The 13,807-nt window shown below is 48.4% G+C and overlaps 1 protein-coding gene across 1 annotated transcript in view; it reads right to left on the reverse strand.

Moving 5' to 3' along the window:
- The window catches only part of LOC146816676 (adhesion G protein-coupled receptor F5-like), a 956,016-nt gene that overhangs the window by 191,915 nt on the left and 750,294 nt on the right, over positions 1-13,807 (reverse strand). The window lies entirely within an intron of this gene.

Genomic DNA, 13,807 nt, shown 5'->3' on the forward strand with positions numbered 1-13,807 from the left:
GCTTCTTAAAACCTGGCTATTCTAAGCTGTCCTTCTTTTTTAATATTGAGTGCCCCTCTCCCATGCGCCGAGAGATCCCTCTGGGGATGATTCGCCTGCGCAATATAAATGAGTAAATAAATAAATAAAATGCGGGTTGTGGTTTTAAAAGTTTGGGAAGCACTAGTGTAGTCTGTATCACGAACACCATCTCTGTCTATGTAAAAGTGTTGATATGAACTGTGGGAATGTTTTTCAAGAACAAGTGCAGTCAGCAGTGCATGCACCACCCTGGTAATTCAGGAGTTATTGCATGAGCTGCAGACAAAACAGCTTGGGGACTTGAAATGGCGATTGCCTCCTGGTGCTTCTTAGCTGTGCTAGCTTCAGCTTGCAGCTCATGTTCAAACTCATAGAGTACCAAACAGATGAGATGTAGAAAGTGCAATTTCATGAATTTCGGGCACTGTCGAGGTCAGTGTGTGTACCAGAGAGCAACTGATTTTCTCCAAGAGATTTGACCTGCTGAAAATAGTTAAAATCGTTGGGAGAAAATCAGGGGAAATTGTAAATTAAAAGGGAATATTGGCCATTGAATTACTGATTCTCTGATAATTCCTAATTTCTTATGAAACCCAAGGAGTCCAAATTGTAATCTCCTCCTTAACATTGCCCCTTCACAGTTAGTGGTATTCCTCTTATCAGTAACTGTGGAAGAGGGTAACAGGTGGATGGATTACCAAGGCACTTGTATTGAAGCCCTGTTTGTAAGCACTACCTCGGTGAAAGAAATTGAGTTATGGTTGAAGCAAGAACCACAATCCTTGTCAGGGCAAAATCACAAGCAAACCCTAAGTGAACCTGTCCTCAACCCTCTGGTAGCTTGGCATGGAGCAGTCAGGCTTACCTTAGAGGCAATGTTTAAATTATTTGTGTAACACTTCAAATAGTAATAAAGTGAAAACACCCCATCACCAGATTAGAAAAATACAGTCATTTTTCATAACTAAAACAAGCCCAAAACAACAAAAATCCAGTCAGTAGAACCAGATATATGCAATTTTAAAGATTTTAGTGAAAATAGTGCCAAAAAGCACCAGTTTTGGATATTCGGTCATACCAGAATGAGATGAAATCCTATGTTCAGGCCGACTGCGACGGAGCGCAGGCTGGATACAGGCCCGCTGAACAAGAATGCCTTAAATCTGGTTGCGCAGCCTTGGGAGGTCCCGAATTAGAGATGCATCGCGCAGCTGGAGCAATAAGGCGGTTCCGAGGAGCTGCAAGACTGAAATGTGGAGTCCATCGCCACCGTCGAGTCTGCTCTTGATGAGGGCCTTGTGATATGAGGGCCTGCATAGAGGACACGTCATGCAGCAGCGGATCCAGTGAGACTGTGGGCTGTGAGGGGGATATTCTTGTGACAGAAAAGTCCACGTAGCAGAGGATCAATCAATCAATCAATCAATCAAGATATTTGTAAAGCGCGCTACTCACCCGGAGGGTCTCAAGGCGCTAGGGGAAAGGGGGTCCGCTACTGCTCGAACAGCCAGGTCTTGAGATGCTTCCTGAAGGAGAGGTGGTCTTGGGTAAGACGGAGGTGGATGGGGAGGGAGTTCCAAGTCTTGGCTGCCAGGTAGGAGAAGGATCTTCCTACCATGGTGGCTGTTCGAATGCGTGGAACGGCGGCGAGGGCATGGCTGGACGATCGTAGCTGGCGGGTGGGAGTGTAGAAGGTCAGGCGGTTGTTGAGGTACCTGGGGCCCAGGTCGTGGAGGGCTTTATGTGCGTGGGTGAGCAGTCGGAACGCGATTCTCTTGCTGACGGGGAGCCAGTGAAGGTTTTTCAGGTGTCCGGAGATGTGGCTGTGTCGGGGGATGTCCAGGATGAGTCCTGCGGAGGCGTTCTGGATGTGTTGGAGTCTTTTCTGTAGTTTAGCTGTGGTTCCGGTGTGGAGGGTGTTACCGTAGTCCAGACGGCTGGTGACGAGTGCCTGGGTGACCGTCTTCCTGGTTTCGGTGGGGATCCATCGGAAGATCTTTCGGAGCATGCGCAGGATGTTGAAGCATGATGATGAGACGGCGTTGACTTGTCTGGTCATCGAGAGGGAGGAGTCCAGGATGAAGCCCAGGTTGCGTGCGTGGTCTGTTGGTTTGGGTGCGTTGCCCAGGGCAGGGGGTCACCAGGAATCGTTCCAGGCAGAGGGTGATGGTCCGAGGATGAGGACTTCTGTTTTGTCTGAGTTCAATTTCAGGCGGCTGTTCGTCATCCACTCGGCTACGTCTTTCATCCCTTCGTGTAGGTTGGTTCTGGCAGTGGCTGGGTCGTTGGTGAGGGAGAGGATCAGCTGGGTGTCGTCGGCGTAGGAGATGATGTTGAGGTTGTGTTGGCGTGCGATGGCTGCGAGGGGGCTCATGTAGACGTTGAAGAGGGTGGGGCTGAGTGATGATCCTTGTGGTACGCCGCAGATGACTTTGGTGGCCTCGGACCTGAACGGGGGGAGGCGGACTCTCTGGGTTCTTCCAGCGAGGAATGAGATGATCCACTCCAGGGCCTTCTCTTGGATTCCGATGTTGCGGAGGCGCTGCACCAGGGTGTGGTGGCAGACAGTATCGAATGCTGCAGAGAGGTCTAGGAGGATGAGGGCCGCTGTTTCCCCGTTGTCGAGCAAGGTTCGGATGCATCAGTGGCTGCGATGAGGGCGGTCTCGGTGCTGTGGTTGGCTCTGAAGCCGGACTGCGAGTGGTCGAAGGATCCGTTCGTCTCGAGGAAGGTGGCAAGCTGTCTGTTGACGGTCTTCTCGATGACTTTGGCAGGAAACGGGAGGAGCGAGATGGGGCGGTAGTTCTTGAGGTCGGTGGGGTCTGCTGATGGTTTCTTCAGGAGGGCGCTGAGTTCGGCATGCTTCCAGCTCTCCGGGAAGGTGGCGGTGTTGAAGGAGCAGTTGATGATGTCCCGAAGTTGGGGTGTGATGACGGAGTCGGCCTTGTTGAAGACGTGATGGGGGCATGGGTTGGTTGGTGATCCGGAGTGGATGGTGTTCTTTGTGCGGATGGTGTCTTCGGTGCTGACCGGGGTCGAGGCGCGGAGGGTGGTGGTGGGGGGCGTTGGTTTGGTGGTTGGGTGCGTGGTCTGTGCGCTGAAGCTGTTGTGTATGTCGCCGATCTTGCGGTGAAAGAACGAGGCCAGTGAGTCGCAGAGTTCTTGTGAGAGAGTGATGTCGTTGTTTCCGGCGCTGGGGTTGGAGAGCTCTTTGACGATGTTGAAGAGTTCCTTGCTGTTGTGTGCGTTGTTGTCTAGTCGTTCCTTGAATGCTGTCCTCTTGGTTGTGTGGATCAGCTGGTGGTGTTTGCGGGAGGCGTGCTTGAGGGCGTTCATGTTGTCTGTAGTCGGGTTTTTTCGCCAGGCTTTCTCGAGGGTGCGGCAGTTCTTCATGGAGTTTTTGAGGTCGTCGTTGAACCAGGGAGCTGTCTTGCTTTTGGTCCTGTTGGCATGGTTTTTCAGGGGTGCGAGGTCGTTGGCGCAGTTGGTGATCCACTGTGAGAGGTTGGTGGCTGCTTGGTTGGGGTCCGTTGAGCTGGCGGGAGGGTTATGGCTCAGTGCTGTGGAGAGCTGGTCGGTTGTGATCTTGTTCCAGCTCCTGCGGGGAACCTGTTGCTGGTGGTGGTGAGTCGTGGTTCTTCTGAAGCTGAAATGGACGCAGCTGTGGTCTGTCCAGTGGAGTCCGGTGGAGTGGCTGAAGGAGATGTGCTTGCTGGAGGAGAATACTGGGTCAAGCGTGTGTCCGGCGTAGTGTGTGGGGGTGTTCACCAGTTGCTTGAGTCCGAGGTTGGCGAGGTTGTCCAGCAGGGTGGTGGTGTTGTTGTCGCTGTTGTTCTCCAGGTGGAAGTTGAGGTCCCCTAGGAGGATGTAGTCAGCGGAGGGGAGGGCGTGTGGGCTGATGAAGTCAGCGATGTCTTCAATGAATTGTGTGCGGGGTCCTGGTGGTCTGTAGATGAGGGTGCCTCTGAGTGTGGTCTTGGGGTCGGTGTGAATCTGGAAGTGAAGATGTTTGGCGGCTGTGAGGGTGTCGTCGGAGTTCGTCGTGATGTGGATGGTGTTCTTGTGGACGATGGCGAGGCCTCCTCCTGTCTGGTTGGCGCGGTCCCTCCGGGTGATCTTGTATCCGTCCGGGATGGCGATGGCGATGTAGGGCACTTAGGAGGCGTTCATCCATGTTTCCGTGAGGAAGGCGACGTCTGGAGATGTGGTGTCGAGCAGGTTCCAGAGTTCCACGGCATGTCTGTGGACGGAGCGGGTGTTGAGCAGGATGCACTTCAGGTGGTTGCTGCTGGTGCTTGGCTTGGCGGGTGTGGTGCGGGTCCGGATGCAGGAGAATTTGCAGGATTGGCAGGTGAAGGGTCCGTGGGTGCGTCTTGGGGCGGCGCTGCAGCAGCCGGGGATTCGGCCGGTGTTGAGTGCGATGAGAGTGGCGGCGTTGTAGGTCTGGCGGGTGGGCTGGCATCTGCGGGGGCCAGGGGGACTGGCGCTGGGCGCGGGCCTGGCGCGGACGGGCGCAGACGGGCTTGCACTAGGCCTCCATATGAGTGGGAGAGGGAGGGCGGAGCTATGGGACGCGGTGGCGGGAAGCGGGCGGCGAGGCACGGGAACAGAAGAGAAAGGGATCGCAATCAGGGCAGAGGGGATGGCGCACAACTGGGCAACAAAAATACATAGGTACTGTCGTACTTTAATATTCGGGACCGCGTAGGGGACAGGGCCCTACCCCTGTCTATCTTGGTATTAGCGAACCGCAAATGGTAAATGCGGCATGTACGAGTGCTTTATATATCGTTCTAGCTATGAATGCACTGTGTACACGTTATTCTGCTTCACTACGCGGGTTCCATTTTGGAAGCAGTGGCCATCTTGTCATTGCCCTCACATAGGCTATGATGGAGTTAATACGGGCCTCACAGTACATGGGCTTTCCCTCTGACTTCTCTGTGACCTGGGCAGCTGGCTCTGCTGCCCCGGGTCAAACCGGTCTCACGAGCTCCCCTTCCTCCGTCCACCTGTGATTAGCATCAGGGTTTGACCCGTCATAAAATCCTTTCATTCTACACAATCCCCCGGCTAATCTCTTCCACACCTGCTTGTTCCTGCTTTATGACTTGTTTCCCAAAACAGGAGATGCTCATGTTTATTGGGGGGTCTATTTACTTCAAACGTGGGATCTGAACCTTACTGTGTAAATCATTGTGGGCTGGCCGAACTGGAATGTGGGATGGTCATCATGACTCTGCTTTTTCGTTTGTAATGTATGCCTTTATACGACCATATCGTAAACCAAGGAATGTGTGCCTGGAGCATGATATTTTGTACTTAAGGAGAAGTCCGTTCCTATGATTTGCAGCAGTCTCCTGAGAACATACACGCTGTTGTACTTCTAGGATACCTGTCATTGGTCTGCAGCCAATAAACGATTCTTTGACTTCACCCAGAAGACTCTGTGTTTCTGTAGGTCCGGAACAGGGTGAACCCAGAAGTCATAGGGTGTGTGCCCCTGCACCGCTGGGTCTAAATTACCCAGTACTTCAGTACAAAAGGGCACAAAAGGAGGCAAAATGAAGGCACAAATGAAGGCAGGCACTCACTCGGGTACAAAAGAGAAGGGGGGCACTGGCACTCGGTCGCAGGCAGTCAGGTTACAGCAGCGGCAAGCGTCACACAGGGGGCTGCGTGGCGGTGAGGGGAGCGACCTGCCTGGTAAACAGGGTCAGAGGTCGCTCCCTAAGTAAGCATCAGTTCTGCTCAGGTTTGCGCCAAACAGCATAGGAGATATGTCGGTTCTGCTGGATCCACCGATGGGCTGGCAGAACACCTTCAGGCCCACTTCTGAAGGTCTACTTTGCAGGGTAGATCTCACAGCTGCAGAGTCCATGTGCAGGTTACAAGAGGCTTGGCTCTTGAGATCTCTCCGCTGGTCCTGGGTACAGGTTGCAGGTTCAGTAGTTCTCACCCATGCAGGAGTGCATCAGGTCAGCAGAGCAGGCAGTCCTTCAGGGCAGCAGTCCAGGAGAGTGGCAGTCTGTGAAGCAGAACAGTAGTCCGCCTTCCTGGTATATTCTTTCACGAGTCCAGAAGTGTTGGTGTCTGATGTCCAATATTTATACATGGGGCCTGTTTTGAGGAGGGTGAAACTTCTAGGGCCCGATTCACAGAATTAACTTAAGACAAAATCCTAAACTTACTACTTTTGGTATTCACAGAATGCACTTACTACTTTTGGTATTCACAGAATGGATTTACGACTACTAACTCTACGTCCGCACTCGGGCCGGAAATTCCGGCCCGGAGGCGGAGCTTCTGGCCCGGAGGTGGAGCTTCCAGCCCGGAGGTGGGGCTTCCGGGCCGGAGGCGGAGCTTCCGGCCCAGAGGTGGAGATTTTGGCCATGGCTAAATCTCTGCCACTGGCTGGAATCCCCACCTCCGGGGCCGGAAACTACGCCTCCAGGCCGGAATTTCCGGCCCGAGTGCGGACGTAAAGTTAGTAGTCGTAAATCCATTCTGTGAATACCAAAAGTAGTAAGTGCATTCTGTGAATACCAAAATGGTAGTAAGTTTAGGATTTTGTCTTAAGTTAGTTCTGTGAATCGGGCCCCTAGAGTATTCCCCTTTGCAGTGCCCAATTTTCCTGCTTCCCCTGCCCTGGCTTCAGACTAACTACAAGGGGTACGCAAACCTTTGTGTGGAGGCAGGACACAGCTTATTCAAGTGGAAGTAGGGATGTGACCAGCTCTGTCCTTCCATCCGGCCAGTGATGGCCCAGTCATGCGACCCAAAGATAGGCTGCAGTCACTAAATGATTAAGACAGGAAAATGCCAACTTTCTAAAAGTGCCATTTTCAATATTGTAATTTAAAATCCAACATCACCATGAAAGAGGACTTCTCATTACAATTCCAAAGACACTGAACATGAATGAACTAGTTGGCAATCATTATCCAAGGAGCCCGGTCGACATCGCAAACGCGTCGAAAAGAAAGGTTAAATCATACCAGTGACGCCTCTTCAACATTGTTTTATTTTCAACTTTTTATCAAGACCGGCACATACAAAAATTCATTATATACCAGGTTTTAACATACTTAAGAATCATTTAGATGGATATACCGAAAAAAAAAAAAAATACCAATGCAACATAAAACTTCAACTTTATAAGGTTGCGCCATATTCTTGGATTTCCCAGAATGCGACTATAAAAGAATAGCTAGCCTATCTTCAAATTTTCCTTTTTTCGAGCGAATAAACATCAACTAAGGTAGTAATTAACTGGAGTTACCGTGGAATAAAGTAAATATCTTCAAATATAAATAGCTAACTATTTGCTCCACATTAATAGGTATTCCTCAACAGGAGAAAAAATATTTGCCTACCTACCTGGAAAAAAGTCTCCTTCTGAACCTTGAAACACAGGAATTGTGGCCTTAGTTTTCCTGACGAAGGCGTAAACTACGCCGAAACGCGCGTCGAACTATAAAAATCTGTGCCACTACACTTGTTTATTTTTTATTTTTATTTTTATGTAATTCGTTATTTATTTTATATCTGTTATGATCTTTTTATTATGTATAGAATAAAATTGTTTTTAATTGTGAACATGTATAGAACTTCTAATTAAAAAAGAATCACAATCTTATTCTCTGTTTCGTCTCACTGTTTAAACTAGTCGGTTAGTAAATAGTAGAATACTGACTATCACTGTCTACAAGAATTGCCTAGGTTGCTATTTTACAAATATATTGTACCCTGGCCTAGGAATTTTCAGGGGGTCCTCATTCTTTACACAAATTTCATGAATGAACTAGTTACCTGCTGCTATTTCGAAAAACAGCTTATTACATTTAATAAGGTAAATCCGAGTAAATATGCCAATTGGTCATAAACCAATGTTACCATGTGTTAAGGCGTGAGCATATACACTTTAGCACTGATTAGTAGTGCTAAAGTACACCTAAGGCCAGCCAAAACAAAATCAGCATAAAATGGAGTTGAAAGGCAAAAAGACTGGGGGACGACCACCCTAAGGTGGACAGGTCTAACATTTGGTAATTCCATGTCTGAGTGTATGAGCTCCTGACACTCGAGCTCAAAACACTTGTTGTTTCAGAGCACTCCTGTTTGCAGCTCATGCATTAACTCGCAGTGTTAGGAGTTACTGCGTGCACTGAAGACAGCTAACTTTCAGTTGCTCCATTCTGCATTTGTAAGCAGTGTTCATGATATAGCTCTATAAGCGTATAATTAAAAGGTAGCCATATGCAAATAACTTCTGCACATATTACAGCAAGAAACTTTGCCATTACAAACAAATGTGAAATATTCATTTTAGTGTGGTGTTATATGGGAAAATGAGTTTGCACGTGCAGAAACTCCATTATCGCTAATGTTGAATCACGGAGATGCAAACATTTTATTAGAGGCTGTTAGACCTGGCACCATTGGCGTGGGTTTCCAATGCATTTTGTGCCTTTGCCTCCTATGTTTTTGCTGTGTGTTGGACTCTGTCTTGCTGGTCTATATGCTTTGGGCACTTTGCCACTGCTGTTCAGTGCCAAAGTGCAAGTGCTCCCTTTGTAAATTATTGTTATGAATTGGCGTTTTCATGATTGGCTGATTTGATTTACTAGTCAGTTCCTAGTACAGGGCACTATATGTGGCCACGGCCTCTAAATTAAATGTTGCTAGTGGGCTGCAGCACTGATTGTGCCACCCACATAAGCAGCCTGTAAATATAACTCTGGCCTGCCATTGCAGAGAGTGTGTGCAGTCTGGTACTGCCATGTCGACTTGGCAAGTGCACCCACTTGCCAGGCCCTAACCTTTCCTTTTCTTACATGTTAGCCACCCCTAAGGTAGGCACAAGGTACCCCTGTGGGCAGGGTGTAGTGAATGTGAAAGGTAGGACAAGCCCTGGAGTGTGTGGCATGTCCTGATAGTGAATTACTGCCAATTAAGTTTTTCACTATTGCAAGGGTACCTGTTCCCATAGGATAGAATGGGGAGTTTGTTTATAACATCTTATTAACATAACTGCCCCTGGGAACAAGGTGAGAAAGTAAAGTTTAGTATGCCTGATGCATCTTTTAGTGAGGGTGAGTTTTACATTCTGTGTTTGAAAATACAATTTTTAGAAAGTAGGTATTTTCTTGCTTAGCCATCCAGTGTGCCTCTGCTAGATTTGTGTATTGCATGTCTGGCTTTGGATGACAGGGGCTGGGGAAGAGCAGTGGCTACAGAGAGCCTGATGAGTCAGGGCTGGGCTAAATAGACCTGGGCTGCATTTAGAGTAGGGCATCCTCATTTGAATAACTTAGAAGTTTCGTACTTCTTTTCTGATAAATCAAACTTCCATAATGGCTAAAATATTACACAAACTTTCACACAAAAATAGAATTATGCCTTGCCTAGAAATCCTTAAAATTACATTAGTTAGAGAGAGTCAAGGGTAAAGGCAGGAAAAGAGAGGTTCCAATTGCAGTGGCGGCAGAAGCGAGCACTGGGTGTCACGTCATTCGGGTGTCGTGCGGGGGGATCTGAATAAAAAAAAACTTACCTTGAGGCCAGGTCCCGCGTTTCTGCTCCTGCTCTCCTGCCTCTGACTCTAACAGGAACAGGAAGCAGGCAGCCCTGCTCCCTCCCCTAAGCCAATCACAATGCTGCAATGCAGCATTGTGATTGGTCTGAGCGACATGACACGGCTGTCAGCCAGGGATTGGAGGGCTTGGGCTCTTTCTCCATGCGGGCTATGATACGGCCTACATGTGGAAAGGGAAAAGTGCGCATGACTGGTTTGGGCGGTCCGAGAGAGCCGATCAAACAGTCAGTGTGAACTTAGGAGTGGGCAAACCACTCCTGCCCTGCTCCGAGATCAGAGCAGCCCCCCACACCGCAAAGCAGCAGGGCACTAAGCATAAAATGATAATAACTATCATTTTATGTTTCTCAATGCTTAAAAGCAGTGTGGCGACGCTTCTCCACCATAGCAGAGGAGTCGCCCGTGTCCAATAGAGAAATAAATAAAAGTTAGCCAGTGAATGAAACTGAGAATGATCAATTTACAATGGGGACCCTGGGCAATTTCCCAGTTAGACCGTGCCTTAAAACATCTATGTTCCATGGGTCATGATTTAGGAATTATGCTCCGGCTCAATAGATAAAGCAACAAGACATTAAAATGTTTGCCTGTGTGCCAATTTTGTGCTTCTGCAGTTTTGCTACTAAGCACCCAATTATGCTGTAGCTCTGTGCTCCAATTGTACCTTAGGTTGGCATTTCAATACTTTAATGTATGCCCAAAGAAATTTAATAGACCATCTGAGACAAATCTCTAGCAGAATTCCCTCCAGTGTTTATAGTGCACAATAAATTAAATGAATATTTAAACTTTTCTGCCTCCCTTACTTCCCACAAGCACACCTCTACACATGTTGACTTTGCCTAAATCCATTGCTTGTTTGTGGATGCCCGAGTTCAGATGTCGGACTAGTCAGAAGAAACAAAGGTATGTAATTATTCAGATATATTAGGTATCACTAGAACTATAAGTACAGTTCATGAAGCCATCACTTTTCAGTGACTGACGGGCAAAGGTGAAATAGGCTTGTAGTCCAGGAATGTTGCTAAGGGGCACTCACTAAGGGGCATATTATCAAGGACGGCGTTAACATTATCGTCGGTTTAGCGGCAGAAAACTGCTGCTAAACCGGCGATAATGGGCGTGATAATTTGCACTGGAGAATTCCCATAGAAACTCATGTTCACACCAGAACATGGGCTTCTATGGGAATTCCATAGAGCATATTATCAATCTCATTATCGCCGGTTTAGCAGCAGTTTTCTGCTGCTAAACCGGCGATAATTTTTAACGCCGTCCTTGATAATATGCCCCTAAGTGAGAAATCGAGAAGTGTAGCCTGGGTGTATGGGTCACATGGGTGTATCGGAGAAACAGCTCAAGACACAGCCCTCTTGTATCCCTTTCATAAGCCTCCATCTTCTATGAGTGACCTTGTCTCCCAAAACCGCACCACTGTTCACTGCCATCACATTGACACACCTGTGGTGCCCTTCTAATGAAAGCTGGGTGGAGCCAGTATACAGTGGGAGCTATCAGGATGCGGAATAGAAGCTGCCGAATGATGAAAATGCTGCACAGCAGTTTGGGCAACATGAATGGAAAGGGTTGCTTATCTCTACTTGTATTAAGCCAAATTCAAATGTGAAGCCCATAGTAGCAGAGATCATTAGATTTACATTTTATTGTATTATATAACAGAGTTATGTAGTTCGAAGACGACCGTCATGTTATGGTGGACAATGGCAACAGCAGGGGGCACCAATGTCTAATGTGTCCAGGCCACAACGTAGAACTAATATTAGCAGTGGAAGGATGCAATTCAGCATCCAATCAAAACACTGATGCAGAAATGCTACTGTGAGATGAGCAAAGACAAAAATAGAGAGGCAAGCCATCCATTTACAAGCAATGAGGTTTTTTTTACAATATAACAATTTTTATTGACATATACAAGAGAGAGTTCAATACAGCAGTGTAAATGTACATCGCAAGTGAAATTGATGAAATAGGCGAGGGTGTATTGGAATATGCTTGGGTGACGCAGTGTCTATGCTGCAGTGTCATCTTAAGTAACAAAGAGGAGAAAACAACAGTAAAAGTTTCACTTCGCCACCCCCTTGAAACTCATCAGTGATACATATTCAGACATAAAAGCCAAGGAAAGGAATAGTGGAGTTGAAGTTATTATGACCAGAAAGGGGTGTGGGGAAGGGGATCGTCCAGGTGACCTCATGAGAGGGGGAGAGAGAAGATGGGTATATGGGCAGGGGAAGGAAGGGAATCCTGGATAGTATACTGGAGAAGGTGTTTAGGCATCAATCACAACAAGAGCAACTAAGGGCTTGGGAGCCGTCTGTGGGCTTGGGCATGAAACCACAAAGGATCAGGTCCCAGTGGCCCGCTGGGAGGAATTTCCGCAGGATGAGGGATTCCTCCTTGCGGAGTGCAGTACTTTCCGCCAGTCCTCATTTGATTACTTCAGCATACCAAAGCAGGATCGAGGGGGAGGCCAATTTCTATTGCAATGCCATTGCTCTCTTAGCCAAGAGGAGTGCTAAATCAGTCAAGCGGGTTGTGTTTTTGCCAGTTTGAGTACCATGATATAGACCAAATAGGCAGTTTTGGGTGGTGGTCTGGGGTTCCTTGTCAGTGGCCCTCGATATGTCTGAGAGTATGGTATCCCAAAAGGTTTGTGTAGGCTCGCAGGATTAAAACATTAGGACTATGTCCGCTGATGTCGGCTTACACCTGGGACTCCCATCTACAGCCGTGGAATAGATTCAGTGGAGCCATTGGCGAGTCAAGTAGGCCTTATGTGGAAGGCAAAATTGCATGTATTTGAATCAGCGGTTGTGGGGAATCTTGCTGGGATACTCAATTGCCTCAAGATATTCGGAGTTATGGAATGGTTAGCCCAGGGAGTCTTCCGAGCCAGACCGTTGGTGGGTCAGAACATCCAGGGGGTCGCAAGCAAGGGCGCAGTAAATCCATGTCACTAAGCACTTATTAAGTCCTATTGAGGAAAGTGTGTGGACTAGCAGGTGTTGTGATGGCTCTGGGCCATGGACCCCCCAGTACTGGATTTAATGTTGCCCGACAGGCCCCGAAAGTCAGGAACTCCCCCTCAGGAAGCATAACAATACTCAGTTTGTGAACATGTCACCCAGTATTATGCTACCAGCCTCCTCCCATATCTCTCGGAATCAGGCAATCATTCTATGTCCCCCCAGAGGCAGCCCCTGGAGAGGAATCATCGAGGTGTAGGGTCTTGGAGTGTTAAACCTTGGGAAGCCTCTTTGCAAACACTTCCAGGCCATGTGAAGGAGCAGTGGGTAGGAGCCCTTCGTCTGACACCCTGGTCGAAGCACTGGTAAACAAAGGCCCACACGAGCTTCAGCCCTTGAGCCGTCTGTCTTTTCCATGTGGTACCCCACCAACCAGCGGGCCGCCCATTTTAACTGAGAATCCAGATAGTAGTGTGTAAAATTTGGGGCACCCATACAACCTCCAAAGGGGGCAGTTGGAGTGTCCGCAGTGCTACCCGTTTTGGTCAGGGATCCAAGATCAGGTCTATAAGCATGCAATCCAGGCATTGGAAGGTATTGCCAGGGATCGTCACTGGTTAGTTGGCGAAATAATAAAGTAGTCAGGGTAGCCTCACCATTTTAGAAAGGGCCACCCGACCTGCTGTAGAGAGGGGAAGGGTGGTCAGGAAGGATATCTGGGAGCAAAGGAATCTTAGCATCCTGCCAAGGTGTCTCTACAGGATGTCTACCACCATGTGATATATTTGAATCCACAAGTATTTGAAGGTTCTAAGGTCCATGTGAGGAGTCCTGCTCCAATCTGGACGGCAGTGCAAGGAGGAGGGGGAAACAAGGGTTCTGGCATGATTGATCCTAAGTTCCGACATCTCACCTAAGGCTGATATAATGGAGGATAGGTCAGTCAGGTCCCCATAAACGTCTTGGAGGTAGAGGATCATATTATCTACTTAAAGGGAGACAATATGGTTTTGGGCGTCCAGAGGGATACCCCAGTCATTGCCACTGGCTTCAATTGCGCTGCCAGCGGTTCCAGCACCAGAACAAACAGTAGGGAAGACAGGGAGCAGCCCTGGTGTGTGCCTATGTATATACAGTAGGAGTCAGAGATATGTTGACCAGTTCTTGTCCTGGCTGTGGGATTAGCGTATGGGAGACTGAT

This window comes from Triturus cristatus, chromosome 6 (assembly GCF_964204655.1).
Source record: "Triturus cristatus chromosome 6, aTriCri1.1, whole genome shotgun sequence".
Taxonomy (NCBI): domain Eukaryota; kingdom Metazoa; phylum Chordata; class Amphibia; order Caudata; family Salamandridae; genus Triturus; species Triturus cristatus.